Here is a 26,953-nt window from a genome sequence, read left to right as displayed (position 1 = left end):
CCACAACTAGAGAAAGGCCCACGCAGCAATGAAGACCCAACACAGCTAAAAATAAAATAAATAAAATCATAAAAACGCCAAAGATGTCAGCTTGTTGTCTCCTGCTTGTACAGTTTGTATGGCTATTAGCATAACTGACGCCATCTTGGGACCGTTCAGTTCCTCCGGTCCTCCCACTGAGCCTGCCTGCGGCTGGACTGGGTAGTGAGTAAATCTCCCCTCTGTGGTCAAAGGTTCTGTAGTTAACAGACACTGTTTAATGGTGGTTTAGGTCCAGGTGGCCTCCATGCTCCACAATGGTGAAGACTTTAACTGACATTCCCAGCGCCCACAAGACTAGTTACCCATTCATATATCTTGACTTAGGAATGCACTTCGTGTCTCCAAGAACGCACCTCCACATCTGAGGTTAACTAAAATTGTCCCAGGGGCCTCTCGTTGGTGTACAGTGCAGCTGAGAATGCTTCTGGGCATCAACCCAGAATTCTGTCTGCATCAGCAGTCTGCTGATTCCATCCTGCAAGTTATCCTTTAATAAACTGATCCATTGATCACATGGAGCTCCCTCCCTCGCTTTTCAGCTCAATGGACACTTTTTACTCCCTCTGTCCTCCCACTTAGTTTCTGAGCAGAAGTCTGCTGTAATTCTTATCTTTGCTCCATTGTATGCATTAAAGTATCTTTGGCCCCCTCTGTCTGCCTTCAGGATTTTCTCTTTATCTTTGGTTTTCAGCAGCTTGACTATGATGTGTCTAGGTGTTTTTGCTTTTGTTTTCTTATGGGATGCATGCATGCTAAGTTGTTTCAGTTCGTGACTCTTTGCAACTCTATAGATGGTAGCCTGCCAGACTCTCCTCAGTCCATGGGATTCTCCAGGTAAGAATACAGGAGTGGATTGCCATGCCCTCCTCCAGGGGATCTTCCCGACCCAGGGATCAAACCCGCATCTCTTAGTCTCCTGCATTGGCAGGCGGGTTCTTTACCACTAGGGTCACCTGGGAAGCCCTTTTTTATGGGGGGGGGGGCGCTATTTATCCCACTTGGTGTTCTATCTGATTCTTACATCTATATCTGATGTCTTTCATAATTTTTGGAAAAGTTTCATCCACTATCTCTTCAAGTATTCATCTGCCTTGTTCTCTTTCTTCTTTCTGGGATTCCAGTTATACATATATTAGATAATCTGATTTTGTTTCACAGCTCTTGGATGCTCTGTTCTGGCTTTATTTGTTTTTTTTCACTTAGTTCTCTCTCCTTGTTTCAGTTTAGATAATTTCTATTGAACTATCTTCAAGTTTACCAACTCTGCTCAGTTTTGTTGAGTCTGGAGATTAGTCCATAGAAGGCATTCATCTCTGCTACCATGCTGTTTTGTTTTTCTTCTAGAATTTCTGTTTGACTCATAATTTCCTTTCTGCTGAAATTCCCCATCTGTTTGTGCATGTGGTCCATCTCTTCTGCTACCATTTTTAATGCACAAATCGTGACTGTTTAAAAATCCTTCTCTAGTAGTTTCAACAACAGCATCATTTCTGAATCTAGCTTGGTTGATTCTTTGTCTCTTGCGAATGGATTTTTTTCTTGCTTCTTAGTGTTTTATAATTTTTGACCAAACATCCGGACATTGTGTGTAGAGCAGTAGAGACTAAATTAAGTAGCACCAGTTCCTGGAAATGAGCATGCATCTTTCGCTAGACAAGCAGTGTAAGAGCTGAAGTCAGTGCACTTAGGGGCTGAGCTGGTTTGGACTTTGTTGTTGCTATGGTTACCTTCCTTGCACTACTGATTTCCAGCTCCTCTAGCATCATCTCAAACTTCAGATGAGCACTGGGTTGCTGGAGGGTTTTTAACAGTGGTCCTGCTTCACCCGCTCAACTTTCCATCCCTCAGCTGGGTTGCTTGTTACTTGGCGCTTGCTAGCCTGGGGGGCGGTGCAGGTGGCTCTTGCTCTGATCCAGCCTCAGTCTGGTGACTGTATCCCTGGGTTTGAGAAGCCTTGCTCTCAAAGATCATGCGCTTCCTTAGTGATCCACTCCTCCTCCCCAAGGCAGCAAAACTCTGCTTTGAATTTTGGCAGTTCCGTGTGGGGGAGTTTCCTGCCCCAGCCCGACCCCCAGTGATAGGAGCCTGGTAATGGTATCAGCATAGGATCTTGGTCCACGACGGTCTCTGCCCCTCCCATCTCCCCCAGCCCTGACAAGTCGTCACATGTGCCCTGTGGGGTAAGGGCTTGCCGCCAGTCCCCAGCAGCTCCAGATTTTCATGCTATAGAGGAGACGGGTCCTGGGGAGGGCAAGACTTCCCGCCCTTCCTGCAGCTGCAAGCAGTCCTCTCCTCCAGGCTTGATGGAGGCCTAAGGAGAGAAACCTGCAAGATGGTGCGAGCGTCTGCGACTCCTGGGGGTCCACTGGAGGCCTGTACAATGAGTTACAGGTTTAGCCTGAACCCCTCACGTGCCTGGCACTAGGCAGAGGCACAGTACATACCTACCGCACAGTGGGAGGAAACTGTGGACTCTTCTAAGTCTGTTTCTGCACCTGTTAAATGGGGGTGATGAGGCCCACCTCACCGAGAGCTCACACGCGGCAACGGCTATGAGAGGGTTTGGGCTAAGTGCTGGTGGTTTAGTCACTAAGTCGTGTACGACTCTGTGACCCTCTGGACTGTAGCCGCCAGGCTCCTCTGGTCCATGGGATTTCCCAGGCCAGAATATTGGAGTGGGTTGCCATTTCTTTCTCCAGGGGCTCTCCCTGATCCAGGAATTGAACCTGGGGCTCCTACATTGCAGGCAGATTTTCTTTTCACCGATTGAGCTATGAGGGAAGCCCAGAAGAAGCGGACAGCAGCAGATACACACACGAGATGGTAAATCCTGGGATCTCTGCTTCCTCACCTGTGGAAAAGCTAAGAAGTGCGGGGAGACCAGGACTGAGGGTGAGAGGGGTGTGGGTGCCATGGCATGTGTGGTGGAGACAGTGGTGGGAAGAGAGGCTGCAAATCAAAGGGGAGCTCTAGTTCAGACAGTCTGGATTTACATTCCGGCTCCCACAGTAAATCCCTATTTGACCTGCTGCTGCTGCTGCTAAGTCGCTTCAGTCGTGTCCGACTCTGTGCGACCCCATAGATGGCAGCCCACCAGGCTCCGCCATCCCTGGGATTCTCCAGGGAAGAAGGAGTAAGGTAAATAACCACTCCGTTTCCTCATCTGTAAAATGGGTTTTGAGATTTGTGATAATTCAATTAAAGCTTGTCAAGAGTTTAGAATAGTACTTGGCATAAAGTACTTAACAGAAATCAAGGATTTTTGTTTGGTTTTACAAATCCCTTCATTCATCTGTTCAACAAATACCGAGAACCTAGTATGCACTAGGAAAGGGCAACCCACTCCAGTGTTCTTGCCTGGAGAATCCCAGGGACGGGGGAGCCTGCTGGGCTGCCGTCTCTGGGGTCGCACAGAGTCGGACACGACTGAAGCGACTCAGCAGCAGTAATAGTAGTTGTATGCACTAGGCATTGGGCAAGGTGCTGGAAATAGGCTATTGAATGCGACAGGGTTCTTGTTGTTAGTGATCAAGAAAAGCAGTCACTGGACAAGAAATTGCCATTGTAAAGAGCACTCGAAACTTGAAAGGGATGTGGAATATAAAAGTGTATGTCTGAAGAGGCAACCTTTGAGCTGAGATGTGAAGAACAAGCAGGAATTTGTAGATAAAGGGCAGGCAAGAGTGGGGGGAATTCCCTGCTGGTCCAATGGTTAGGATTTGGTGCTTTCACTGCCAGGGCTCAGGTTTGATCCCTGGTGAGGGAACTAAAATCCTGCAAGCCACATGGTGAGGCCAAGACAATTTTTTTAACTGGGGGTGGGCAGTGTAGGGAAGAGTGTGTCAGGCAAAGGGAACAGCATGTGTAAAGGCTGAATTAGGAAGATGCAAGCACCTGGAAGAAGGCCAGGGAGGCTACCTATCAGGGTGAGAAGGAGGGTGGAGGGGGCCAGAGAGAGAGGGAGGTGGGGAGGGAATAGCCATAGGCCTCATCCTCAGAGTTGAATTTTATCTTAAGATCAATGAGGGGCTTCCCTGGTGGAAAGTGAAAGTGAAATTCGCTCAGTCCTGTCTGACTCTTTGTGACCCCATGGACTATACAGTCCATGGAATCCTCCAGGCCAGTAACTGGGAAAGGCCAGAACCCTTTCCCTTCTCCAGGGGATCTTCCCAACCCAGGGATCGAACTCAGGTCTCCTGCATTGCAGGCGGATTACCAGCTGAGCCACAAGGGAAGACAAGTGGCTAAGACCCCCAAGCTCCTAATGCAGGGGACCTGGGTTCGATCCCTAGTCGGGGAACTAAGATCCCACATATCGAAAGTAAGCCCGGGTGCCACAACTAGAGAAGCTCAGGGGGCTGCAATGAAGACCCAGTGCAGCCAAAATAAATAACGAATTTTTAAGGAAAAAGATCAATGGGAAGTTATTGGAGAGTATAAGCCAGAGCTTCCCTCATAGGGAAGGGCTTCCCTTCTAGCTCAGTTGGTAAAGAATCTGTGTGCAATGCAGGAGATCTGGGTTCAGTTCCTGGTTTGGGAAGATCCCCTGGAGAAGGAAATGGCAACTCACTCCAGTATTCTTGCCTAGAGAATCCCATGGACAGAGAAGCCTGGCGGGCTACTGTCCATGGGGTTGCAAGAGTCGGACACGACTTAGCGACAGACAGACAGATAAGCCGGAGAATGACATGATCAGCTTCGGGTTTTTAAAAGCAGTTCTGCCAGCTGTGCAAAGAATAGATCTGAGGCGAGCTTGGGACCACGGCACACCCAAGGCAGCAGGGAGTATGCATCTGGACCCTGTGAGCCGATTCCTTTTCCCTCCTGAGCCCCAAGACAAAATCCTGCTTCGAGAAAGGGAATTTGCTAGAAAGTCCAAGTTTCTTGCCAGTTCTACGATATGGCCACCAGAGGGCGCAAAACACCCTAAAGAGTCTCAGGATCAGCCCAGATCCTCCACCCCGCTAGACAGTCCCAGGACTCAAAGACAGCCCCAGGCGTCCCCTCCCCTCTCCCAATTAAAGGGCTGAGTCCGGGGCCTACAGGAGCCAGCCTCCAGTTGCTTTGTTAGAAAACAGTGAATAAACTGAAGGAATCATGGACAGGGAGCCTGAAAACCTGAGCTCTGATCCATTTCCCCACTGCTCCCAGACGTGGGCAAAGTACTTCATATCTCTGATTCCCCCTCCCCAACATCTGCAAGAATCCTTGCTACTGTTTCCCTTTTGCTCCCTCATTTGGACCAGGGACCCTTTGCTCCCTCGGCCCTCATTTCAGAGAGAAATGTAAGGGGGTTCAGAGCCTAGTGTTTGAGTCACCTGAGTTTAGTCTCCATTCCAACCACAGGTGACTTCACCTGTCAAAGCCCCAGTTAACTGGAAATCCTGATACATCCCTTGCGGGTTGCAAATTATGAGATAATGTCTCTAGTGCTTAGACCATATTAATTGCTCGATATATGGTTCTTATGCAGACAGAAATTTGACTCAGATTCATTAAGTGCAGGATTAGAGCTTTAAGAGAAATTCTTTTTGCGCCTTTTGGCAAGATTCCTTCCCTTTTTTTTGCCTTTTCTGAGCCTCAGTTTCTCCAACAGAAGAACAAGAGGGTGAGTGGATCCTCAGTAGGAGCCATGCCAGCCCTGACCCGCCAGGCTGTCTCTGTCTCCCTCCCTCCAGCCTCCTCCTGCTTCCTTCCTTTCTTCCATCTACCCATCATTTATTCATTCAGCTGACAATTATTTATTGAGTATCTACTATACTGCAGGTGCAGGAAACAAAACAGACTGACATCAAAACAGGTGTCCAGCACTGACAGCCAGTCTGTTGGAAGCATGTTTGTTCAAACCCTTCTTTGTCCTCTCTTTCAGCAATCAATCCTGCAGGTTATTTTGTGTTTGGAACAGGGAAAAAAAAAAATTGTGCCAAGAGTTTATTTCCGTGCATCTCTGTGTGGCTGTGTACACACACACATTTATATTTAACATTTGCAGCAGCGTTGTCATGGGAACCATTTTTTGGTGTCTCTGGGCATGAGGGCTGCCTGTGAGTGGAGGAGCTTTTATGGAACACCCCCTGCATGTACTTTTGTGCGGCGCACCATCCTGCTGGGAGAGTTCCCCCAAGAGCCTTTGTCGGCCTTTTTGATCATTGCTGCCTGTTTTTCTCATTGATCTTGTCGGATGTGAGTGAAAATGACTGGGGGGTGGGGGGGTGGGGGGCTGAATGTCAAGCTCAGCGACTGGCAGAGCCAGATCCCCCTGGACATCTGCCAGCGAGCGGCATGGATAGGTCAGCTTGGGCTTTTTGTCTTTTTAAACCCTTGATTTGGGAATGTTTGAGGCTTTGGGGAAGACTTGGATGAAAAGACAAAAGCAGCCAGAGAATGTATTTTCAGAAACGACAGCTGCAGCAGCCACTTTTGAACTTGGTAGGCAGTGCCAGAGCTAGGAGGGGCAGAGTGCCGGCCAGGGGGAGAGAAGGGACGTGCTCTTTCTTTATCACGCAGCTCCTCGGGGGGCCTGGCCCGGTCCTCGGTGCTTTGCATACGTTATCTCCTGTAATCCTCCATCCAGCCTGTCAGACAGACACTGTAGTTCTTAGCAGGAAACTGGGATGGAGAGAAAAAGGGGCCGAGTCAGGAAGTGGTAAAGCTGTGAGAGTCAAACCCAGGCTGAAGGCTGACTCCAGGGTCAGGGTTCTACCCACTGCTCCAGCCACTGGAGCCCTCTCTGCAGCCAGAGGTTCCTTTCAATCCAGGCCAGGATTTGAGGGGAGAGGCCACCAGGAATGGCAGCCCAGAGGTGCAAGTCCTGGTACAAACCTCAAGTCACAGGGGCAGACCCCCTTCCTAGGGGGCCGAGAGATGAACAAATCGAATCTCTGCAGACGTGTGTTTGTTTAGTTGCTAAGTCATCTCCAACTCTTTGCGACCCTTTGGACCGTAGCCCTCTGGGCTCCTCTGTCCATGGGATGCAGACATTACCTTCACTGTAAATACAGGAGCTGGCTTGTGTTTTGGTGCCATGAGAGCTTCTTTGGTTCTTTATATTATAAAGTCTGTGAGACCAATGTTATCATATCATTACTCTACTAGTACTCTACTAAAGAACGTGAGATACAGAGAGGTTAAATGTCTTGCCCAAGATCACACAACTAATGAGATTTGAACCCAAGCAAATTGGTTTTGGCACTTGAGCCTTTCTGGTCCATGAGCTAGGATTCTGCACAGTCACGTGGACTCTCCCTTCCCCAACAGCTCCAGCTGAGAGGTAAGAAGAGTTAAAGTAATAGGAAACAGGATCTTCCTTTATTTTTCATGGCTGCACCTCGAGGCATGTGGAACTTCCCCAACCAGGGATCAAACCCGTGTCCCTGCAGTGGAAGCTTGGTGTCATAACCACTGGACCACCAGGGAAATCCTGAGGGTCCTCTTTTATTGGTGTGTTCAGCCCTGAGCTACATCTTTCTACCTCAGAACTTTGCCAGTCCATTGGAACTACTAGGATCCCCTTTATACAGATGACAGGAGTCCAGGTCCAGCTGGGTGAAGTGATTGGCTAAGGTTTCAGAACTCGGATTTGAGCCAAGACCTACATTTTCCAAAGTCCAAGCCCTATGCTCCAGGAATAAGATAGCACTGCCCTGGGCACTTCTCTTACATTTCTCAGTTATAGTGCCAAAGAAGTGTTCAGGTGTTTTGCTGAGAACGGGCAAAGCCATTCTAGGAAACCCTTTTAAGGCAGAGGACTCAGACCTGCCCAGATCGAGGTGCTCTCTCAAATCTGCCAGGGTAGGGTTACATTCAGTAACTCAACCAGCACCCATCCCTCAACTATTTCCAGAGCGCCACCTACTGCCAGGCTCCGGGGCGTGCAGCAGTGAAAGCGAGTCACTGACCCTGCGGTGGGGAGCTTACCTTCTAGCCGCGAATAGCCATGATCCAAGTACGTACCTGTGTGAGATATCCAGGGAGCTGTGGGTGTGGATAAGAGACCGCTGGGCCTGGGCTGATAACTGATGAGCGTGTTTTACATTTATTCAAGGACTTGAGAAGGTCAAGGATATCACTCAGTGCTTTTGGCCAAAGCTGAAAGCTGGCCAAGCTACAGCATGAAATGAAAGAGGTTTCTATTTTCTTCATGTTCAGAAATCAGGCTGTGGTACCGTTAGGATTCACCTCCTCTCCCCAAGCCATTTCCAGCTTCATAGAAAAGGTAAATAAGCTAACGTCTGTTGAACACTTATTACGTGCCAGGTACCAGGCTACATCAGTCCTTTACACAGGCAGCACGATAGACTCACCCACACACACACATCGTCCCACTACAAAAGGAGCAGAAGGTGAGGATGAATTAAGTTTGTCTGGGAAGGAAGCAAGTCAAAGAAAGTTTCTCCTGTAAGATGATACTTGCGCTGGGTTTTGAAGAATAAGTAGGATCTCACTAGGCAACCCAGGAGCAGGAGACACTTCAGGTGGAGGAAACAGCATCTGGAAAGATTTGGAGACGTGAAAGTGTTTGGCTGTTCAAGGTGCATGTCAGTAAGGAAGTGAGAGGAACTGAGGGTGCAGAGATGGCTGAGTCAGAGGCCACAGGGCCTTAGGTACTTGGCTGAGGAACCTGGCCTCTGTCTGATCTCCACGTTCCCTGCAGAAGGGTGGGAGCCAAGCATCTTCTTCCACTTCTCTATCCAAGTGGAAGCAAAGGCACACAAGGGGGGGCGGGGAAGAGCGTGATTGCCAAATTTGGGAAGCTGAAAAACGTTCATCTGCAGAATTAATTCTACATCGCTGCTATTTTCATTCTTGCGCTGGTGGGAAAGGCAGAGCATAGCAACGCGCCTCAGCCTTTTTCCAGGTGTCTGGAGCACTGGCAGGCCGGCTCCCACGGAGATCACTGGGGCCAGCCTGCTGCTTGGCGCCAGCTGTGGGCATCTGGAAATCCAGCTTCCTCTTCTTGTCATTAGATAGGGGGGAAGATCAGAATCCAGGATTTTCCCAAGGCAGTAAGCTTGGCAGGATGATAAAATGGCATTAGGCTTGACAAGGGCCAGGGGGAAGGATATCCGGACCACCCAGGATAGAAAGATGTGGTTTCCAGATCCAGGATGGGGTATGTGGGTGGCTCTGTGAAGTCCTTTGGTTTAGAGCGTGCTGGTGGCCTGCTGGGCGGGTTCTAGAGACCTCTCACTAGGCCAGGCCCAGTAGCCATCAGGTCGGTCTCAGTAACGGGACAGCTTGGAAGATTTGGTGTGAGGGTTGCTGTTGTTTAGTTGCCAACTCGTGTCTGACTCTTTTGCGACCCCCACGGACTGTAGCCCACCAGGCCCCTCTGTCCATGGGCTTCTCCAGGCAAGAATATTGGAGTGCGTTGCCGTTTCCTCCTCCAGGGGATCTTCCCGACCCAGGGATCGAACCTGCGTTTCCTGCACTGGCAGGTAGATTCTTTACCAGTGAGCACCAGGGAAGCCCTGGGTGTGTAGGGGGTTCTGTTAATAAGGTCTGGAGCAGTGAGGTCACCTGCTGCTTTGCCCTGGGCCTAGCAGACATGTCCTGAACATGCTGGATAACAGGCAGACAAGAGAGGAAGGAAGGCCCTGTTCAGATTCAACTTCTATGTGCAGGCAGTATTGGTAACCACACTGGAGGGTAATGAGTTAATATATCTCAATGAGTTAATGTATGTAAAGAGCTTTGCCCAATGAATAGCACATAGTGAGTGTTCAGTAAATGTTAGGTTTGTTATTGTTGGGTTGTTTTCTTTCTTTGACCAAACCCTGAAGCATTGGGGATCTTAGTTACTTGACTAGGGATCTAACCCATGCCCTTTGTAATGGGAGTGTGGAATCTTAAGCACCAGACTGCCAGGGAAGTCCCGAGTTGTTGTTTTTATCTGCTAGACATACTAATGGTTGTCTTCCATTTGCTAGCTTATTTAATCCTCACATCAGCTCTAGGAAGTAGGAATTAATAGGTTAAAAAAAGTGTACTTTTTACAAGTGAGAAAACTGAGGTACAGTGGGGTAACATAACTCACTCCAGGGCACACAGTTAAGAAAGTGACAGAGCTGAAAGGAACCTCGACAACGCAACAACTAAAAAGAAAAGCAACCCGATTCAAAACTGGGCAAAGGACTGGAATACATACACATTTCTCTGAAGAAAGTATCAAATGGTCAGTAAGCACATGAAGAGATGCTTGACATCAGTAATCATTAGGAAAATACAAATCAAAACTACAATGCAATTCTACTTCAGACCTATTAGGAAAGGAAGAAAGAAGACAGTAAGTGCTGGCGAGAATGTGGAGAAACTGGAAACCTTGTACATTGCTGGTGGGATACACAACGGAGCAGCCGCTGTAGAAAAACTGTGAGTATGGTGGTTCTGCAAGAAGTTGGACATACAACCACCATATGATTCAGCAACTCCACTTCTAAGTATATGCCCCAAATAATTCAAAGCTGATACTTGTGAACAGACACTTGTACACCCATAAGTTCATGGCAGCACTGGTCATAATAGTCAAAAAGTAGAAACAACGGAAATCTCCACTGATATATGAATGGATAAACAAAATGTGGTACATCCATTCAATGGGTTAGTATTCAGCCCTGAAAAGGAATTACATTCTGACACATGCTACAAGATGGATGAACCTTAAAAATATGAGTGACGTTGCTGCTGCTGCTAAGTCATTTCAGTCGTGTCTGACTCTGTGCGACCCCATAGACCCCACAGAGCCCACCAGGCTCCCCCATCCCTGGGATTCTCCAGGCAAGAACACTGGAGTGGGTTGCCATTTCCTTCTCCAATGCATGAAAGTGAAAAGTGAAAGTGAAGTCGCTCAGTCGTGTCCGACTCTCAGTGACCCCATGGACTGCCACCTTCCACACTCCTCTGTCCATGGGATTTTCTAGGCAAGAGTACTGGAGTGGGGTGCCATTGCTGTTAGCCAGACAATAAAGTATTGTATAAGTCCATTTCCACAAGGTACCAAGAGCAGTCAAATTCAAAGAGACAGAAAGTAGAATGGTGGTCACCAGAGGTTGGAGGGAGGAGAGAATAGGGAGTTATTGTTTATTGGGTACACAGTTTCAGTTTGGGATGTTGGAAAGTTCTGGTAATACTCAAGGTAATGACTGCACCACAATGTGAATGCCACTTAATGCCCCTGAATTGCACACTTAGAAATGGTTACAATGGTGAATTTCATGTTGTTATCTTACATTTTTGTTTTTTATTTTTTGTATTTTTTATGTTATATCTTACAACTAAAAAAATGAAAGAAAAATAAATGTCAGAGTTGGATCAGGACCCAGGTCTCTTTGTCCCCAGGATCCCCTGGGATGGTTCCCTGGGCCCACTTTCTCCTTTCCAGGAAAATGCACTCCATTTTTGTTCAAAGCTGACCGGCAGACAGACTTCCCTGGAGAACCAGTGGTTAAGGATCCGCACTTATGATGCAGGGGGTGTGGGTTCTATCCCTGGTTGGGGAACTAAGTTCCCATATTCATGCAGCGTGGCCAAAAAGTTAAACAAAAAAATTACTGAGCAGTAGAGAGAAAAGCTATGTCTTGATGCTGATGGACACACCCAGTCAGAATTAGTTCTCTTATCCAAACAAGGCATTGGCAAGTGATCAACTCGAAGGACAGGCAGGTTCTGAATTAGAATGTCGAAGAGTCAGAACGTAGTAACTGTGCTCCTTCTCTCTGACCCCCCCCACTCCCACTTCCTGTGCCCCCAGCAGGTATCATTTTGTGTCAGTCAGTCAACGAATATTTTACTGAGCCCTCTGGTATACCACGAGCTGGCTCTCAGATACCAGCCAGGTACCTTACAATTTAAGTCAACCCTGACACCATCGACCTGAAGACACCTTCAAATCTCACAGTTTATAAAGGATGGTCTGGGAAGGCCTCTCTGATAAGATGAAGTGAAGGGCTCAGTCCTACAAGGTTGCCCCACAACCACCCCTCTGCTTCAGATATGCCGGCCACAAGCCCAGGCTGTTATCTGTGCTTCTGATCCACTGGCTAGAGATGGAGGTTCCCATGATCCCTCCTTGGGTTGGAGTTAGTTACCAGAGCAGCTTACGGAACTCAGAGAAACGTTTCCCTTCGTAGATCACCAGTTTATTATGAAAGGATGTGACTCAAGAACAGCACAGAGCAAAGGACAGGGAAAGGGGTGCAGAAGCTTCCAAGCCCTCTCTCTGCACCAACCTGGAGGCACTCACAACCTTGTCCTTGTGGGTTTTTATGGAAGCCTCATCACAGAGGGCTACAGTTCATGGGGTCACAAAGAGTTGGGCATGACTGAGCATACACACACACACACACACACACACATATATGCACACACGCATAACATACGATTGATTGATTGATTGATTAAATCTTGGGCCACTGGTGGTGGAACTCAACCTCCAGCAGAGGGGCTGAAAGTTCAGCTCTCTAATCATAAGGTATATTCCCTTGGCAGCCCAGCCCCTCCTCCTTAGGTGACCTAGGGGCTTCCCAAACATCACTTCATTTACATAACAAATGAAGCCTTATCACTCTCCTAGCTTCAGTTCTGTTCAGTTCAGTCTCAGTCGTGTCTGACTCTTTGCCACCCCACAGACTGCAGCACGCCAGGCTTCCCTGTCCATCACCAACTCCCAGAGCTTACTCAAACTCACATTCATCAATTAGGTGATGTCATCCAACCATCTCATTTTCTATCGTTCCCTTCTTCCTGCCGTCAATCTTTCCCAGCATCAGGGTCTTTTCAAATGAGTCAGTTTTTCGTATCAGGTGAGCTTCAGCATCAGTCCTTCCAATGAATATTCAGGACTGATTTCCTTTGGATTGACTGGTTGGATCTCCTTGCAGTTCAAAGGACTCTCAAGTGTCTTCTCCAACACCACAGTTCAAAAGCATCAATTCTTCGGCACTCAGCTTTCTTCCCAGTCCAACTCTCACATCCATACATGACTACTGGAAAAACCATAGGTTTGACTAGACGGACCTTTATTGGCAAAGTAATGTCTCTGCTTTTTAATATGCTGTCTAGGTTGGTCATAGATTTTCTTTCAAGGAGCAAGTGTCTTTTAATTTCATGGCTGCAGTCCCCATCTGCAGTGATTTTGGAGCCCCTCAAAATAGTCTCTCACTGTTTCCATTGTTTCCCCATCTATTTGCCATGAAGTGATGGGACCTGATGCCATGATCTTAGCTTCCTGAATGTTGAGTTTTAACCCAGCTTTTTCACTCTCCTCTTTCACTTTCATCAAGAGGCTCTTTAGTTGTTCTTCGCTTTCTGCTGTAAGGGTTGTGTCATCTGTGTATCTGAGGTTATTGATATTTCTCCCAGCAATCTTGATTCCAGCTTGTGCTTCATCCAGTCCGGTATTTTACATGATGTATCCTGCATATAAGTTAAATAAGCAGGGTGACAATACACAGCCTTGAAGTACTCCTTTCCCTATTTGGAACTAGTCTGTTGTTCCATGTCCAGTTCTACCTGTTGCTTCTTGACCTGCATACAGATTTCTCAGGAGGCAGGTCAGGTGGTCTGGTATTCCCATCTTTTTAAGAATTGTCCACAGTTTATTGTGATCCACACAGTCAAAGGCTTTGGCATTGTCAATAAAGCAGAAGCAGATGTTTTTCTGGAACTCTCTTGCTTTCTCAATGAACCAACAGATGTTGGCAATTTGATCTCTGGTTCCTTTGCCTTTTCTAAATCCAGCTTGAACATCTGGAAGTTCACAGGTCACATACTGCTGAAGCCTGGCTTGGAGGATTCTGAGCATGACTTTGCTCGCGTGTGAGATGAGTGCAGTTGTGGAGTGGTTTGAGCATTCTTTAGTGTTGCCTTTCTTTGGGATTGGAATGGAAACTGACCTTTTCTATTCTAAGGGTTCTAGGAGCTCTACTCCAGGGATGGAATGAAGACCAAATATATATTTCTTATTATAAATCACAATATCACAAGCACACAATATATGTCAGGCACTATTCTAGGGCAATGAACGAAACAGAATCTCTACTCTTATAGGGTTAACATTCTAATGGGGAAAGATAGACTGGAAATATGAATATGTAAATATGTCACTGGTTAGATGGTGATAAGTATCATGAAGGAAATTACAGTAGGACAGAGTGGGCTGAGGTTGGGAGTGGGTTGTTAACTTATAAGGGATGATCAGGGAAGGCCTCTCGTATAAGGTGGCAGTTGAGAAGGGACAAGAAGGAAGTGAGGGGATAAGCAGTACTATATCCTAAGGACAGGAAACAGAAAGTGCAAAGGCCCTGAGGCCTGAAGTGTATAAAAGGAACATCCAGGAACGTCCCTGCTGGTCCAGCAGTTAAGATTTCACTTCCACTGTATGGGGCACGGGTTCTATTCCTGGTCAGAGAAGATCTCGCATGCCTTGTGATGTGGCCAAATAAATAAATAAAATGTTAGTTATTAAGAAAAATAAAAAGGGAACATCCAAAAGGCCAGTGCACTGAAGAAGATTAGAGGAGGTGCTCAGGGAGGTAAAGGTGGTGGTGGTGGGAGACAGAGCTCCCCGGGCGCCTCATGGGCCCCTGAAGAGATTTAGGTTTTTACTCCAACCCAGAATTTGAGGGCAGTGGAGGGCTCTGGGCACAGAAGGGACAGGATCTGAACTTCTCAATGGAGATCATTATGGGGATTATTACTTGGCCATGGCAGCTGGTGGGATCCTAGCCTCCCTCCTGCAAGGAAAGCACAGAGCCCTAACTGGCGCACCACCAGGGAATTCTATGGGGATCATTTAACTTGTAGGTCGAATTACCTCTCTCTCTTCCCTATTAGATGTGGTCTTGCTAGGGTCCCAGCACAGAGCCTACTATGTAGATGTCACTCAGTAAATGCCTGTTAAATAAGTTCTGAAGATTGGCTGTGATTCCAGAGGCACACAGGGGACGAATGGCCCATCCTCGAAGTGGGAAAAGAGGGGCATGGATGCGTGTAGGGATATCCAACTTCTTAATGAGAGGATGGTATCAGGTCATGAGAAGCACCTTGGTCCAGCAGTGAGAAGAGCTTGTGAGTTTCAGTCCAGGCTGTGTTGCTCACTTGCAGGCTGACCTTGCGAAAAATCATATCTGGGCTCTAATCTTAAAACCAGGACCCTAAGGCAATTCCTAAGGCACCTTCAGTCCTGACTAGACCCATTATAATGACTTTAAATAATTATGGTAAATAAGTGAAAGTGAAAGTGAAGTTGCTCAGTCCTGTCGACTCTTTGCGACCCCGTGGACTGTAGCCTACCAGGCTTCTCTGTCCATGGGATTTTCTAGGCAAGAATACTGGAATGGGTTACCATTTCCTTCTCCAGGGGATCTTCCCGACCCAGGGATCGAACCCAGGTCTCCCGCATCGGAGGCAGACGCTTTAACCTCTGAGCCACCAGGGAAGCCAAGTTTATTGTCTTAACCATTTTATGATAATATTTTTTGTTCCCTCTTCCATCCTGGTGAAGCTGCAGTATTTGCTGTTGCAGAACTGTTGGGGGGTATGGTTAGCTGCAAAAATACCTGAGAAATGAAGACCACTGCACATACGGGCAAAGGCAAACGGGTAGGAAGACTTGGCCTGGGAAGTAGGGGTGGCTGTGGCAGCAAGCTTTGCCTTGGAGGGAAGAGCTAAAGGCTGTAGCTTTGTTGAGGTTCTGACCATGCTCTAGGCCCTGGTGATGCTCTCTGTGGACCAGCTCCTCCAAGTCCTGCTTTAATCTTTTGAAGGCAGACCTCCTGTCTTCCTTTTGCAAATGGCCCAGAGAAATTAGGAAACTTGATTAAGGTTGATCAGCTAGTCTGCAAGGTTAGAATCCAGATCTCTCTGAAAGTTTACAACCTTTGAAAGGAACTACTTACCACCTTTACAGGGCAGCCTACCACCAGGCCCTGTGATGCTGGGCAGGGCCTGCTGGCACAGCTCTTTACTGAAGAACATTTATAGCTAATTATGAACCAGCTTCAGTATAGGCAATGGGGCAAAATATTTACTTTTTTTCCCCACAGGGGCTTTTCTCCTATCCATGTTCATTTCAGATGAGTGCCCTATAGTCGCTACTTCTTCAATCCACCTCGGCATTCTTCTTCTTTTTAATGTTCTTGGTCTCTCATCTCTACGTCTTAACTCCCTAGGGTCTAGATCTTACGTCACTAAGTTCCACGCCCAGGCCTTGGTGGAGGTTTGCATGACTCAGAGTGGAACACCTGATGCAAACCTTCTGTGGCTACTAAAGATGGCTTCTATTATGCTAAAAGGCTAGTCCCCTCCAGGAGGAAAAACAAGTGAAAGGGCCAGAGAATTACAGCTTGCAAGAATATTTTCAAAAGTTTTCAATTCAGAAATTAAAGGGTCCCCCTGAGTCCAATCTTCCATTCATTTAGAGAAACAGCATGGTGACCCCACATGATAACAAAGAAGCAAAGCACCATCACTCAGCCTTGAGAAGATGTATAAACTAGATCTTCACCTGCCTGCTGGCTCTTTGAGTGAGGATGGAGAGGTATATTGATTCTGGGAGGGAATGCAGGCCTCTGCTGGGGGTAGTGTGGTGGGCTCTGGGAACGGTGTCTGGCTGGTTAAAAATGCAAAACTCCTCTGGTGGGCCAGCAGGATCCTCTCAACTTTCTCGCTCCCTGTGCAGTGAGGCCCAGCCTAGGCTCTGCAGTACCCAGGGCCTCTCCTGAAATCCTCTGGCAATTCACAATTATTCTCTCCTTCAGTGAGCTTCACATCCTATTAACTGGGTGCTAGATATCAAGGATATTTTAAAGGACCAGGTAATGTTCCTGTGTCCAACTATTGCGGGCTTCCCAGGTGGTACACTGGTAAAGATTCTGCCTGCAATGCAGGAGACACAGGAGATGTGCATTTGATCCCTGTTGGGGAGATCCCCTGAAGGAAACGACAACCCATTCCAGTTATTCTTGCCTGGGAAATCCCATGGACAGAGGAGCCTGGAAGGCTACAGTACGATGTCTCAAGAGTTGGACACGACTGAGTGACTAGACCACCAACATCCAACTATTATTATGATTCAGGGACTGGACTTCCTGTGTATTATCTTATTCCTCATGATAGGGGATAATCTCCATTTTACAGATGAGGAAACTGAGGCATAAGAGGTTAAGTGATTTTCCCTAAGGTCATACAACTAATCAATGGCAGGGCTGAGAAACTCAGGCAATTTGATTCCAAAGGCTGTACCCTTAATTGCTCAACACGAGCTTTAAGCATCCACTTGGGAACCTAGAAGAGGTGGGCATAGCTCAGCCTGGGGAGTGAGGAAAGGCTGTCTAGAGGAAGTGGGGCCTAAGCCAACCTTGAAGTGGGAGGGGAATTAGCCAATGGGCTGAGAAAAGAGAGGATGGTTTGGGGTTGTAGCCCATATATGGATCCCAGGGCGTGGAGGAAGATGGCCTTGTTTGCAGTGGAGCAAGGTGGCTGCAGCTCTGGATGTGAGGTGGAGAATGGCAGGATGGAAGCAGAGTCCAGATCCTGAGGCTGTTTTATCTCTTTACTTGTTTATAGCTGCACTGTTGTGGTGCATGGGCTCAGCTGCCCTGCAGTATGTGGAATCTTCCTGGATCAGGGATCGAACACATGTCCCCTGAGTGGATAGGCAGACTCTCAACCATTGGACCACCAGGGAAGTCTCCTGAAGGGTCTTGAATTTAAACCAGATCGTCAAGGCAATGTGGGAGACATGGGACAGTTCTCAGCAGGCAAATTCACAAGATCAGCTTTGCTTGTGGACAGTGCCCCTGGCCAGCGTGGGGAGGTTGCTCTGGGGAAGTCAATGGTGGCATATCAGAACTGGAGTCAGATGCCTGGGTTAATTTTTTAAAATATTTATTTATTTGACTGCACCAGGTCTTAGTTGCAGCACAGATCTTTAGCTGTGGCATCAGAACTCTTAGTTGCAGCATGCAGGATCTAGTTCCCTGATCAGGGTTCAAACCTAGGCCCCTTGCACTGTGAGCTTGGAGTCCTAGCCACTGGACCACCAGGGAAGTCCCAGATGCCTGGGTTTAAATGCCAGCATTTCCACTTGAAAGTTATACAATTGCTTCTTCACATCTTTGAACCTCAGTTTCTTTGTAAATAGGATATAATATTACCTTGCACAGTTGTGGAGGTGAATAGGATTGACTCTAAGTAGAATGCTTAGCAGAGTTGTGCCCTGGCACACAGTAGGTGTTCAACAAATTTTAGCTGCTCTGTGTCAAATGGGAGGTGTTGAGCAGGATTATGCTTTGGATGAAAGGAGAGCACTCTACTTTTCTGACTTTGCTCCCTATAAGCCTTTTGCATTGATTGCCCAGGGCTAGAATCTTATCAGGGACTGTTACATTATTTTGCTCAAGGTCTATCTGTTTTAAGAGATATAACCCTCATAAAGTGCTAGAAGACCAGACACACAGTAATCGCCTGACTAGTGTAGCTATTAAGTTGGAAAAGGAAACAAGCTCAGAAAAGAATAACAATTAAGCAATTATCAGTCTGTTATCACCCTGTAAGTTCTGTTCTGTTCAGTTGCTCATTCCTGTCCTGACTCTTTGTGACCCCATGGACTGCAGCACGCCAGGCTTCTCTGTCCATCACCAACTCCCGGAGCTTGCTCAAACTCATGTCCATTGAGTCGATGATGCCATCCAACCATCTCATCCTCTGTTGGTCCCCTTCTCCTGGCTTCAATCTTTCCCAGCATCAGGGTCTTTTCCAATGAGTCAGTTCTTTTCATCAGGTAGCCAAAGTATTGGACTTTCAGCTTCAGCATCAGTCCTTCCAATGAATATTCAGAAGGACTGATTTCCTTTAAGATTGACTGGTTGGATCTCCTTGCAGTCCAAGGGACTCTCAAGAGTCTTCTCCAATGCCACAGTTCAAAAGCATCAATTCTTCAGTGCTCAGCTTTCTTTATAGTCCAACTCTCACATCCCTACACGACTACTGGAAAAACCCTAGCTTTGACTAGATGGACCTTTGTTTGCAAAGTAATGTCTCTGCTTTTTAATATGCTGTCTAGGTTGGTCATAGCTTTTCTTCCAAGGAGCAAGCATCTTAATTTCACGGTTGCAGTCACCATTTTCAGTGATTTTGGAGCCCCCTAAAATAAAGTCTCTTACTGTTTCCATTGTTTCCCCATCTATTTGCCATGAAGTGATGGGACCAGATGCCATGATCTTAGTTTTCTGAATGTTGAGCTTTAAGCCAACTTTTTAACTCCTCTTTCACTTTCATCAAGAGGCTCTTTAGGTCTTCACTTTCTGCCGTAAGGGTTGTGTCATCTTTCTATCTCAGATTATTGATATTTCTCCCAGCAATCTTGATTCTAGCTTGTGTTTCATCCAACCTGGCATTTCGCATGATGTATTGTGCATAGAAATTAAATAAGGAGGGTGACAATACACAGCCTTGACGTACGCCTTTCCCGATTTGGAACCAAGTCTGTTGTTCCATGTCCAGTTCTAACTTCTTGACCTGCATACAGATTTCTCAGGAGGCAGATCAGGTGGTTTGGTATTCCCATCTCTTTAAGAGTTTTCCACAGTTTGTTGTGATTCACACAAAGGCTTTGGCGTAGTCAATAAAGCAGAGGTAGCTTCACCCTGTAAATGGGAAACCAAATTCTTTCCTGGAACAGGTTTTCACTGGGAGAAGGAAGTCTGAGATCTGGAACACAGAAGGATAACCTGGGGAAGGGCAGGACCAGTTGGGAATTTTTCCTGGAGCTGATAGTGCTTGAAGAAGACCAGAAAATCCAATCCCAGGTAAATAGATGTTACAAATCCAAATGATTCCAGAATGTGAAATAGCTCCTGACTTTCAGTCTGGAGATGATGGATGGATGATATTCCTTTTTCACTACACTAGGAGCTGTGAAACTCTCCCCAGAAAGATGCCGTGGAGGTATACCCTTCTTCCAGATGCTTTTTATTCAGAGGGAGCTTTTAGGGTTCCCAGGGACTGCCAAGAATTAAGCACCCACTGTGTGTAGAGCTTCATGTGTATTGAAAAAGAAAAAAAGAAAAAGGCAGTATGAAACAGTATAGCAGGAGTTAGAACCCACCTCTGATTTCAATTTTGTGTCTGCCAATTACCCTCTCCATGTGACCTTGGGAAAGTCTCTTGTCCATTTTTTTTAATGATTTTATCTTCATTTATTTATTTTTGGTTGTGCTGGGTCTTTGTTGCTGTGCAGGCTTTTCTCTAGTTGTGGTGAGCTGGGCTACTCTCTAGGCGATGTGCGGGGGCTTCTCATTGCGGTGACTTCTCTTGTGGAGAACCGGTTTTAGGGCATTACGGCTTCAGTAGTTGCGGCAGACGGGCTTGGGAGTTGCAGCTCCTCGGCTCTAGAGCACAGGCTCAATAGTTGTGGCACATGGGCTGTTGCTCCACCATCTCTGGGATCTTCCTGCACCAGGGATTAAACCGGTGTCTCCTGTATTGGCAGGCGGATTCTTTTCCTCTGAGCCACCAGGACAGTCTCCTTCAGTGGGTTTTGAGCCTGGCTTTTCAAAGCTCCTGCTTTTCGGTGGTGGTATTGAGCCTCCCTGAGCCTCAGTCTCTTCCTTTGTGAAATGATTATCCCTATTTCACTGGACGGTGTGAGACAGTAAATGCTCAGTGCCTGGGAACCGTTATTACCTGGCTTGCTCCCTGATCTCTGCAGTTCCTCTCCCCTAAATGTTCCCGTGCTTAGACAAGACCCCCAGTGCGGGGTGGTGGTGGTTTGTGGGCAGGGGGTGTGTGTGGGGGGTATGTTCGCTGGTCATGCTGAGGAGAAAGGGAGTTTATCGAGTGTCACAGGGCACTGGGGAGCCGGCCGCCGGCTGCCGGTTAAAGGGCGCTCGGGTCCTGAGGCAGGCCTGAGAAGAATCCGTGCACAGATCCCTAAGTTAGGGCTGCCGATTAGAGAAGGCGGTCGGGTGAGGTCCCCGCGCAACTTGGGAGGCGGCCAGGTTCCTTCAGACGAAGGTGGATTTCAGATCCTGGTTTGGCTCTGTCCTTTCTCGGCTGGGTGACCTTGGGCCGGTCCCTTTCCCTCTCCTCTCCTCAGCGCGCTCTGGAGACCGGGGCGCCTCATCCCACTCGCTTCTCTGAGCGAGGGCGAAATGTCGACACAATGGACGGTGACTGCGTTACAGGCGGGCGAGCGCTCTGTGTGATGCAGATAGGGGCACGCGGCGCGTTCCTCTCGAGCGATTTCTCTCTGGTGAAGCGCTTCCTACCTCCGTGACCTGGGTTTCTCTCCTCAGCGTCTCCCGCCCCCCGCGAACAGGGCTCTGCGGACACAGGGCTCCACGGCCGTTACCATTGTTCTTCGCGGCTGGGCGACAGGGGAGGGCTCTCACAGACCAGACCTCGCCTTTGCTCTCTCCCTCCGCCTGGTACCCCCCGGCCGCAGCGCGCCTGGGAAGCCGCCCCCGGCGCCCCTCCCCCGACTCCTCGCCGATCTTTCCCGAGGAAGCGAGTCCGCCCCAGAGAGCTCCCGAACGGTGGCCGAAGACGCCCCCGAGCGTTTCCGAAGAATCCCGATCGCTCCCAGTCTCCGGAAAGAGCCGAAGGGGCTTCCCACCCTCGGCCTCCCGAGCCATTCCGAAAAGGCCCGAAGTTTTCCGAGCGGCCGTCCTGCCGGACTGCTGGAGGCGGCCGCAGCGCCATGTTGGATGCTCTGCTCGTTGAGGGAAGAAAATCCGCCGGCATCGCCTGAGCCCCGCTACCGAGAAGGGTGCCGCTTCCCCCGGGGAGGGGGATAAAGACCCCCCGCCGCCGGCCCATGAGGATATTGCCGTGAAAGGTCCGGTCTCTCCGCCTCCTGCCCCCGCCGGGTCCGGCCCCCCCCCTGGGGTCGCGTTGTCACGGAGACCGGCAGCCGGTGGTGCTGGCCCGCGGGGCGGCTGCTGCTGCCGGCGGCGGCGGCGGCGGCGGCGGCGGCGGCGGCGGCGGCGGGCGTGTGTGACCGGCCCGGGCCCCCTCCTCCTCCTCCTCCCAGCCTCCCCCCGGCCCCCTGCTCCCGCCGCCTCCCCGGGTCTGCCCCCATCCCGCCCCCCCGCTGCCCCCGGCCCCTGCACCCCGGCGCGCCCGGTCCCGCTCTGGGGGGGTTGGTGGCTTCGCTTTGCCATGAGTTTACCGCAGAAACCGGCTCTGAAATCAGGCTCAGCGGCTGCAGCAGGAACCGGACCCGGCACCGGAGCAGCGGCGGCGGCGGCGGCGGCGGCGGCAGCGGTACCGCCTCCTCACCCGGCGGCGGCGGCGGCGGCGGCAGCGGCGGCGGCGGCGGCAGCAGCGGCGGCGGCCCCTCCTCACCCGAACATCAGGGCCCTCCAGAACCAGGCGCCTCAACAGTATCCTTTTCACCTTCCTGCCAGCCCTTCGGCTCGCTTCGCCGTGGACCAGGGTTGGGGGTGTCGGGGACTGTGCCCCCTCCGGGGACTCTCCTGGCTGCAGCCGCTGCCTAGCCGCGGGCAGGGACGCTTCTCCTCCAGCCCACGCACCCGGCCTGGCGCCGGAGCTTTTGGGGGTGCCCTGGAAGCAGCACTGCGGGGAGTGGGGAACCCCCCCCCCCGACCCTCTGCACTGTGCAGACTAGCTCCATCGGCCTTGCTTCTGCAGCCCTTCCCTTTTGGAGCCGGGGCGGGGTGGGAGACACCGTTTCCCCTCTCTCGCCGTTTCTCTCCCCATAAACCCGACCCCCACCCCCCTTTTTATTAGGCCGAATTTGCTGGTGCCTGTGACCAGCCCTGCAGGGAAGGCTTTTTTTCTGATTGTTGTAAGGACGACACCCTCCTTCTCATCTCCCTTCAGCTCCCCCTGCAGCGGGGCATGGTGGGCTTCCTTGATTATCGTGGTTAATACATAATAAACTTTATTGGTAAATTTCCCGTGTGAAACTAAACTCAGCTCGTTACAAAGGTAAGTTGGATTTTCAGTTTACGGTGAAATTTTGCAGAAAGCACTCCCTCTGGCTAGTGTTTTTTTTTTTTTTTTAGCGATTGGGAGAGTTGTGATGTGGTTTGTGGTGGAACGCGATCTAAGGAGGAAATGTTACGCCGGACGCTTCCCTGTCTTTGACCTTTTTAAAGGAAGAGGAAGTTAACTGACATTACCCATCACCCCCAAAAGTCTCACTTCTTGGAAGACTGGTGTTAAATGCTGAATATTTTTAAAGGGCTTGAGTTTACTCTTCCTAGGCCTGATATCTGGAGGGTACCGTGGCTCCTGGCTGGAAAGTCTAGTGTTGAATGTGTCTAATTTCATGTTATTTGCTCGACTGTAGAGTTTTTGGATAGCTTTGATTGAAAAGACTTGGTGACGAGGTATTTTAGTTAAAAACCAGCGGGTGAATTCATGAATTCCACGGAGAATTAGAAAGGCATTATTACCTACCTGAGAGTAACATTTCATCATACACCCCTCCCCCCAATCCGTTGTATTTATGTAAATCAATAAATAATTATTGGATGTTTAGATGTGTTGTGTTTTTGTATTTGTGTCATCGTGCGTTTGACTTTTAGAGAGAGTAGGGTGTTGGAGCAAGCGAAACTAACTGCCTTGAGGTCCACAGGTTATTTCACAGTCTGTAGTTTGATTCTTGTCTGTATCCGTTATTTTGAGAAGGGAAAGGTATCTCCCCTTGTAGAGTCATCTCAGGTCATAGTTTTGGTTTCTGTCAAGTGCCATTTTCTCTGTGCTTTGAATATTGTTAGTCCACATTTTTTTCAATCCAAGCAGTGTGGCGCAGGGTAAGATAAATTCCATTCCAGTGTGATGTGTGTACTGATTTCATAATGTTTAACTGCATGATTCTGTTCAATTAAGAGTTGCTCGCTGATGAGACTGGTTAGTGATGCCTTAGTGTTTGTTGCCCGTGAAAAACCTGGTTAGTTTTGATCAGTGTGTCCCTAGTTGCTTTACTTTGGGGGGAAGACTGGCTGGTACTCCTCCTTCAAGGTAGAATTCAGTATTAGATGTCTTAAAGGTATCTTCACTTAATGCTTTGTGGGTTTAAATTCCTTTTCAATTTCAGGGTTTTTTTGGTCTTGATTGCCTATACTTGGTTAGCGCTCTTAAAGTTTCTATACTGTGCCACCAAGTAAATTATTCTTTACCTCCATCTTGGAGCTGTTTTGGAAATTAAACACGTGAAAGGAGGCCTGTAGTTATGTGTTCTTGACTGCAAAGTGATAAGGACCAAGGTGCTGAATATAACAGTGCTTGGTGAGTTTAGTGGTATTATTTGGACACTAAGCGTTTCGAGTGTGCTTTTTCAAATGCATTTCACAAAGGAAGGACTTGTAAAAGCTGTGAGTTGGTTGCAATAAAAGAGAAGCTAGTAATACTGCAACAGTTGTTAAAGGGGATAGATCTAAGATGTAATTTCCAATGGAAATAATTTTTATACTTAAATGTAGTAATATAGGTTACTTGGTTTTATGTGGCTTTTTTTACTTTGCCTCATGTCAGTAAAGGAAGAAAAAGTTTTCTTCTTAATGTATTTCACAGTTCTGTTATCTTTTTTTTGCTTTACACATTGAAAGGTTACAGTTGCTAAATCTGAAAGCTTGTAAGTAAATGAAGTGTAGATTACAGATTTCATTAGAACATGCTAGTGGTGAAATGTTATCCGTGGTAATGGGGAATTGGTTAAAAATGGATTGAAATAGAGTAATTTTGCTTTTCTACACTGAGGGAGTGTGAGGATTTGTATTTGTTTGATAAAAGTGATTATCATATAAATTGATACACAGAAGCATTGAGACTGGAGTGCAAAGTTGGAGTTGCCCTTTGTACAGGTGCAGTTGTGTGGGAATTGAATTAATGAGTTTAGATAGCATTTTAAATCTGTAAAAATATGAGGAGACTCATGTAACAAGATGTCTGTCCTTCATTTGTACGTAGTGTTCAAGTGGCAAATCAGAAATGCTAATTGGAGTTTAAACTAACCTGCTTAAGGTAAGGCGTAGCAGGCTCCTAAGGCCCTGTCAGGTGGAGGCCCTTGACTGCCAAGAGGCACGGGATAGGACCTGTCCCAGGATGGATGGGCCATGGTGGAGGGTGGGTGGGGACGGTGAGGATGAAAGAAGATAAACCCTGATACAGAAAGTGCTAATGGCAAGGGAGAAATATGCTTAAGAGTTTCTATAATGTAATCCAGTGTGAATAGTTTATGAAATGGCACTTGGGGATCCTTGCCTTGAGATTTGCTCAACTCACCTTCCCAGTGTGAGGTTCCAGGAGGCTGTACTGAGAATCTCCATGCTGATTCTTAAACTTTTCTGGGTAACAAACAACTTTAACATTTTGATAAAACCTTGTAGACCCTCTCCAGAGAAAATTGTACATGCATAGAAAATGTTGCTAACATTTTTCAGGGAGTTCTTAGGTCCCCGTTAAAAGCCTAGCTCTTTAGATGGAAATTGCTCACCCTTGAGATAATTGAAGATAAATGAGTTTGAATTCAAGTGCCCAAGTAGTTCTGACTTAAACAGAACAGTTTTGCAGTCTGTTATGAATACTCAGTGTTCTATTTATATGGAAAGGCTTCAGGATGTAATTTCTCTCAGGGCTGCTGACACTTCTGGGGAGTCTAGTTACTGTTTAGGGGGAGTTGGTTTGGTTAAGAAAATCAGAGCAGTAGGTTCTTTAAAGAAACGATTTGGTAAAGGCCTGTGTGACCCCCAAATGACTTGTGTCCTCAGCTCTTTTGTCTTAGATATGACATACATTAAAAACAAATATTCTCTTTATTTTCGGTACTGTAGTTTTCCCTTTTTTGCATTCTGTGTTGATTTTTCAGTTTTATAGGCTGAAACCAGTAACATTTGCTTTCTTCTTTTTTGCCTCTGGAGGGTTGCTCAGTCGTGTTCGACCCTTTGCAACCCCATGGACTGTAGCCTACCAGGCAAGAGTACTGGAGTAGGTTGCCATTTTCCTTCTCCAGGGGATCTTCCCGACCCAGGGATCAAACCCCAGTCTCCCTGATTCCAGGCAGACGCTTTAACCTCTGAGCCACCAGGGAAGCCCGTAGTGATAACAGTGGTGTTTATTTATTGACTGCCTACTGTTATAGGAGCTGTACGTATATGATTTTATTTAATTTGCACAAGAACTCTAATATTCTCTGTTTTACTGATGAGGAAAGTGAAGTTCAGAGAATTTAAGTAACATTCTCAAGGTCATCTGTCTAGTAGGTAGTGAACTGTGGTTCAGACTGTTGTCCTAAGGCTTATGGATGTCCTTTCTATCTGCTGGGCTATTTCTTACCAAGTGTGTGTGTGGGAGTGATGAAAGCAAGGATGCCCTCCCATATTTTATAGCTAGAGGAAGTCTGTATAAAGTAAAGGATCTCTGTGGAGTAACCTAAAGGGCAGTGATGCTGTACCATGTTTTAATTGGCTCATAGCTACATACTGCTAGACAAGTAGGTGATCTTTACTCATTGCACCTTAAAGCATAGGAATAGGCCTGCCACATTGATTCAGTGCATGTTTCTGCTTGTTCAGATATTACCAAGGCATCTCTCAAAATACCTGTATAACTAGCAACTAGAACTGTGTAGCTTATGCAGTGGCCAGTAGTCTATTTACTCTTAAGCCCCACCGTCAACAAAGATGGATTTGTGCTTTGAGACACAGATCTCCCTCCTCTTCTCGGGAGGGAGATAAAGATGGCGATAAAGGAACAAAGTTAGATGGCTGCTTCGCATCAGCTCTTGCCTCTGCTGCTGCTGCGCCCTGTACTAGGCTCACTGGTATTTTCCGTCAAACTTGGAGAACTTAAATTACCTAAGGACCGATAAGTTGCTTTTTCACATTGGGGTTTCTGATAAGATTTTTACAGAAAGGTCTGCTAAAAATGTTTTTGAAAACCG

The 26,953-nt window shown here is 47.7% G+C and overlaps 1 protein-coding gene across 3 annotated transcripts in view; it reads left to right on the top strand.

Annotated features, from left to right (window-relative positions):
* The first annotated feature begins 22,354 nt into the window (after positions 1-22,354).
* Positions 22,355-26,953, top strand: part of EIF4G3 (eukaryotic translation initiation factor 4 gamma 3) — a 348,214-nt gene continuing 343,615 nt past the window's right edge. For 2 of the 3 annotated variants that reach the window (XM_040229503.1, XM_040229502.1), the window contains exon 1: positions 22,355-22,427. The gene's annotated coding sequence lies outside the window, so the exon portion shown is untranslated. The remainder of the gene's footprint in view (positions 22,428-26,953) is intronic. The other variant, XM_040229501.1, reaches the window with a different exon arrangement.

Source organism: Oryx dammah, unplaced genomic scaffold (assembly GCF_014754425.2).
Source record: "Oryx dammah isolate SB20612 unplaced genomic scaffold, SCBI_Odam_1.1 HiC_scaffold_27, whole genome shotgun sequence".
NCBI lineage: Eukaryota > Metazoa > Chordata > Mammalia > Artiodactyla > Bovidae > Oryx > Oryx dammah.
Note: the sequence above shows the minus strand (reverse complement) of the source record. Positions and strands in the feature narration are given on the sequence as shown.